This window comes from Elgaria multicarinata, chromosome 8 (assembly GCF_023053635.1).
Source record: "Elgaria multicarinata webbii isolate HBS135686 ecotype San Diego chromosome 8, rElgMul1.1.pri, whole genome shotgun sequence".
Taxonomy (NCBI): Eukaryota; Metazoa; Chordata; class Lepidosauria; order Squamata; family Anguidae; genus Elgaria; species Elgaria multicarinata.
Window position 1 is genome coordinate 48,186,351 of NC_086178.1, and position 6,000 is coordinate 48,192,350.

The following is a 6,000-nucleotide window of genomic DNA, read 5'->3' on the forward strand; positions in this document are numbered from 1 at the left end:
TACGACTAGCCAGAGGTACAAGACAAGGATGTCCGCTCTCGCCGGTCCTGTTTGTAATGGTTATGGAAGTATTGGCGAACGCAATAAGAGATGATGGAGAGATAGAAGGAATTGGAGATGTAAGGAAAATAAAATTGAATATGTTTGCGGATGACACCCTATTGACTATTAAGAATCCAATAAGAAAAATAGATAGAATTAAACAACAATTGAGAGAATTTGAAGAAGCTACAGGATTAAGAATAATTTGGTCCAAATCAGAGATGATTTTGTTTAATTACACTAAGAAGGAAGAAAAGGAATGGGAACGAAAGGGAATAGAAATGAGAGTTAAGGAACAGATTAGATATTTGGGAATTAAAATTACAAAAAAATTAGATAATTTAGAAAAGGAGAACTTAACGAGGTTAAAAAAAATAGGTATTAGAAAAATTGGAAAAATATAAAAGACTAAATTTATCCTGGTTTGGAAGAATAGCATTAATAAAAATGAAGATTTTAGCAAAGATTAATTTTGTGTTTAGGATGTTACCAATAAAAAATTCAGAAGTTGAGATAAAAAGTTGCCAAAATATTATTAACAAATATTGTAACGGAGATAAGAAAGCGAGGGTAAATAAGAATAAATGGTATTTAAGCCAAAAAAAGGGAGGATTGGGTCTCCCAAATATAAAATTATACTATGTAGCAAACAGGTTAAGACATATTGTAGAAGCAATTATAGGAGTAGGAGATTTAGATTGGATGGAGGATAAAATTACTTGTAATGTAGAGATGAGTTTGGAAAATGTTTTTTTTTAAGGAAGGAGGGAGAAAGTGGGTTGAAAGTATAGACAATCCACTCCTGAGGTCTCAATGGGAAATTTGGAGTAAAGTTAAAGGGAAGCTGCTTCCGAGCAACTCTCCCTTGTCACCGGTAATAACGTTAAAGAATTTCCCAGAGGAACTGAAGGGTAGATTAAGTAAAATATTAAAAGAGAAAAATAAAATGAAATTAAGGGATTGGTTAAGAGATATAAATACAAGAGAAGATATGGAAGAGCTGTTAAAGGAGAAAAAATTATCTTGGTTAGAGTATAGGCAATTAGAACAGTGGAATAAAAAGTGGATTAAAGAAAATAGAGTTTGTAGAGAAATGACAAAGTTTGAGGAGTTAATAGTTAAAAAGGAAAAATGTAAAGGAGGAAGTTTGGTCTTAAAAGGGTTAATGAGCGAAATATATAAAATATTGTTAGAAAAAGGGCTAATGGACAGTTCAGGAAAAATGGTATGGGAGACAGATTTGAAGGTACAAAGAGGGCGACAGAGCTGGGAGGGACTGTGGAAACAAAGAGTGTTGAGAAGTATGTCAGTAAGAATAAAAGAGAATTACTTAAAAATTTTGTGGAGGTGGTACCTAACCCCGATTAGATTGAATAAGATAAATAATCAGCATTCAGCAAATTGTTGGAGAGGTTGTGGGGAAAAAGGAACGTATTTACATATGTGGTGGGAATGCAAATATGTACAAAGATTATGGAAGATGGTGTTTTTTGAAATTGAAGAAATAGCGGGAATGAAAATAGAACGAACACCAAAAATTGCATTACTGTCACTATTTGAAGATTTAAAATGTGGAAAAGAAATTAAAGAATTGATATCGAGTTTGCTGACTGCAGCACGATTGATGGTAGCTAGGAACTGGAAGATTCAGGGGGAATATTCTATTGAAGAATGGTATAGAGAAGTTTGGGATATAGCTATTAATGATAAATTGACTTGTAATATTAAGTGGAGGAAAGGTATAACTAAAATAAATGAGTTTGAAGGAATTTGGAAACAGTTCCTAATATTTGTGTTTTCTAAGGGAAGTGGGAAACCGCCAGCGGAAGAAAGCATGAGATTTTGGAAGCAGGAATAGATCCCGAGGTGGGGGGTGCACTTATATATTAAGAATGATTATATTGTATGATAGGATAGGTTATAGTTAATATTTACTCAATATATATGTATTCAACATTTATTCAAAATGTATGTAGTATGTTGTGTTGTTGTTTCTTTTTTGTAAGATGTTTTAATTTGTGGTAAATAAATTTTTTTTAAAAAAAAGAAGGATCAGGTGGCAGGTGGGGAGAAAGATATTTGCCTATGACCAAGGATAGCCATTGCCAATCAGAGAAGTCAATATAGAGTAAATACAAATCTTCCTTATACCAAGCCAGACTATGGGATATTTTCAGGCAGCTGTGATTTAGCAAAATATGTTTAATTCAGAAAACTAACCAGAGTTGTTAGAGACTAGACCATGCTATTGTAAAAAGAACTTATGAATTCCAGCACATATCTTAAGCCTGCTTACACCTGAATGTAGCCACATAAAATGATTTTGATCAAAAAGATAGGTTAAGTCCACAAGAGCAGGTGATTATCATTAAGATGTGGGAAATGAATAAAAGGGGATAAACATTTACTTACGCCTATAACAACTCTAGGGCAGGGATGGGGAATATGTGGCTGTCCTGATGGACTGCTTCCATCATCCCTCAAATTGTCATATTTTATCTAAATAATTGTACACTTTCTTCTGTGAGTGCATCTTCTTGTGCTTACAGCCCTAGAACTATTAAAACAACTATGGAATTGATGTACCATGAACGCTGAAGTATGGCGATGTGCTTTTTGTATGTAGGTATTTTGGACGCTCTAAATATCACTGGCAGATAGTGCTGCCTTTTAAAATTATTTCAAGATGTATGCAGCCTTATCTGCAGTAAGACATGCAACTTGAGAAATTTGTAAAACATGTTTGCCCACAGTGAAAACATGTGATTATATAACTACAGTGACTTAAGATGGGCCAGTCTTCCCTCAAGCAGGACTTCTGCAGATTTGCTAGCAAGCCACAAAGCCCTCCGACATAAGAAAACAAAATTATTCAGGAACAGCCTATGATACATGCAAGCCTTTCAAGGGATTTTGTAAAGGGATGATTGAGAAGCATCAGAAGAAAATCTCTAGAAATAAAACAGGGTTTGAAAGATGTAACCAAATGGTATTCTGAAAACCAGCACCAGCACTTTAGGATAGTTCCATTTCTCCCAGAATAATAAAAAAGTGCAGGTACAAGACACAGTTCTAATAAGGGAGAATTGGAAGAACAAATGGCAGTATAACAAATGCAGTATAATGTTGGGGGGAAAGTCAGACATTTTCCCCCTATTGCTTCCTTGTTGACTACCTGGATTTAATTGGCATACTGAAGTCAGCATTTTAAATTCATGAACATCTTTACTGGTTTGTGGATAGAGCAGTTTTTCCTAAAATACTAAAACCCGGTTCCAAATGAGCGAACAAGGCATACCATACAAGTCTATGTATGCCAACAGAAGCAGATAATCCTTTAAAAAAAACCTGCTGTCCTACTGATAACCACTGTAGAACTAATAGTGGTAAAATAGTATGCAAATAAAAACTTGAGTGCGAGAAGAGGCAGTAACTATTAAAGTATGCATAGAAACAACTAAATCTTTACTAAAAAAAATAAGCAATACATTTTTAAAAACATGAAGACATTTGCAATTAGTTTTAAGATATTTCTGCAAAGACAGAAATGTTGAACACTAAAATATTGAGACCTTGCTTCATTTGAGGGAACAGACCTCAACAGCTGGCTTCCACCTAACATTTAGGAAAAAAGTGTATGTGTTGTACATTTTGGAAAGAGATCAACTAGTTACAGAGCTCAGCTGACATATTTATACACTATTGCATGATCACAAGTAATATTTAATATGCAAAGTTTGTCTTTCCAGGACTATTTTTTTAGGGCAGGGCTCTTGCCTACCAGGAATACAGTATGTGCTAAGGGCTAGTTTGTTGCTTATTATCTGAAGATCAAAAAGTAAAACATTTCTAGAATGCAACTGATAAAAAGTGTAATTTGAAAACTGCATAGTGTAATTTCTAATATTGTATGTTGTGATTAGAGTTGTTTTCCCCAGTAACCTGTATACAAATCCACTCTAGCGCGGACATTGGGTGGAATCCAAAGGGTTATGTGGAGAATGCCAAGTAAGCTTCCCCACACTCTCAACAACCCATTCCTAATTCTGGGGAGTAGTTCACTGACTACTATGGCTGCATTCAGACAACATGATAGTCAAAGGTGGGCTAATAAGCCACTCGACAGTTGTTTATCTGGGGGATACTCCCCACACAACATAATAACAATCAACCATGGTCTGGATTAGGATCAGTGTTGACTATTAGTCCACGCTGAGTTGACTCATTCATCCTCTCCCCCCCTCAGTCCTCCCCCTCGTATCCCATCAGCCATTGCTGCCGAAAATCTATCCTGCCAGCTGGACCAGAGTGGCAGCCACCACTTTGACTGCTCTTCCCTTGCAACTCTGTGGCTGATGAAATAACCAACGGTACCCTCCACACAACATGATAGTTCAAATAGTCAACTCTGCACAGCATTGGTTATTTTGGCCAAATAACCAACCGTTGGTTAAAAATTCCTTCCACACAACATAACCCATGGTGGGTTAAATAACCAACTATCAGCTATTTAAACCGCCACTGGTTATTGTGTTGTCTGAACCCAGCCATTATGTAGCTTCACAAGCTCTGGCAATAGCAAATTGGTTAATTGTCCAACCATACATAAACTGAATGAGGGATAGGGATTTAATTATCTATTCCATAGCACCAGGGAGGGGGGACAAACTAGTCAAAACAAATGCAGAAAAATCCATGGAAGCATTATAACTGAGTTGAATGAAAATTAAATTTCTTGTATCTCCTTAAATAACCCTTTTCATGGTGAAAAATTCAAATTTCCAATTAGGAATGTAGAAGTGTTGGGGGAAAGGCTTTTATTTCAATAAGGATTTATTTTATAACAGAATATTTGAAAAGATTCTATTAAAATTGATGAACAAACTTCTATTCAAAATATATCATTCCTCCTACTTCCAATGTTCATGGGTTTTTTTTTGTTTTTTGTTTTTGCATATGTAGCCAAAATGGCACCATCCACAAACAAGAAAGGTATCAGCAGTTTTGGGGGAACCCCAAGGTCCACAGAAATACAAATCTTTAGAAAAACACAAAAGGGGGGATCCCACCCTAAAGTAGCCCGAAGAGAACCAAGCCTGATCAGCGGTCATAGAATCGAAAACCATGGAACATAATGGAGGAGGGTATAGTGAGTTTGGTTTCAGAAGACTGATCAGGAGCCAGGTGTTGAACTGACAGTGTCCTATATGCTCTTTGTAAATGTATGAGACCTGCGTAGCGTAAAATAGTGGGCAGATTTTAGTAAGCAAGTATGCCTCTATAATGGGCAGCTATAAGTAGGCCTCTCACACGAGATAATTGGTACCAAGCAAATACAGCCACAGCTGTTTGACCTATGCCAAGTGAACTCATCCTTTGAGGTAAGGTTGTTGTTCTTCTCTCCCATGAGAAGGGAAAAGAGCACCCCTTTTCTCTTGAGGGAGTGCCTAGCCTGTGTTTCTCAAGACAGGCTGTGGAAATTAGGAGGGATTGCTCTGATCAGTGAAGGGACATGAGCTATTTTTGCATTTATTTCTGCATCCATTTATCACCTGTGTATAATCAATACATTGTTAATCTGACACATCTGTGATACCATTGCATTTTGGCAATCCTCGAATCTGGTTTGACTAGGGCTTAAGAAATTAAGGATCCCAAAATCCTTAGGGGGCTGGCTTGAACAGTGAACTCCATAATGCAATGCCCAGGGGAGGGGGGGATTTAGTGTATTGTGCATGAACACTTTTAATATTGTAGTATTTATTTATTGTTTTATGGTGCTTATTTTTATTTGTATTGTGCCTATTATGGTTTATATTGATTTCACTTGACTGGATGTTATAGCAAAATATTGCTCAAAAAATAAGTTATGAAATTTATTAACTGTTATATGATCCAATGTAATAACCATGTAACTGATTTTAATGGCAGCATGCTTTTCTATTAATGTAACAAAAA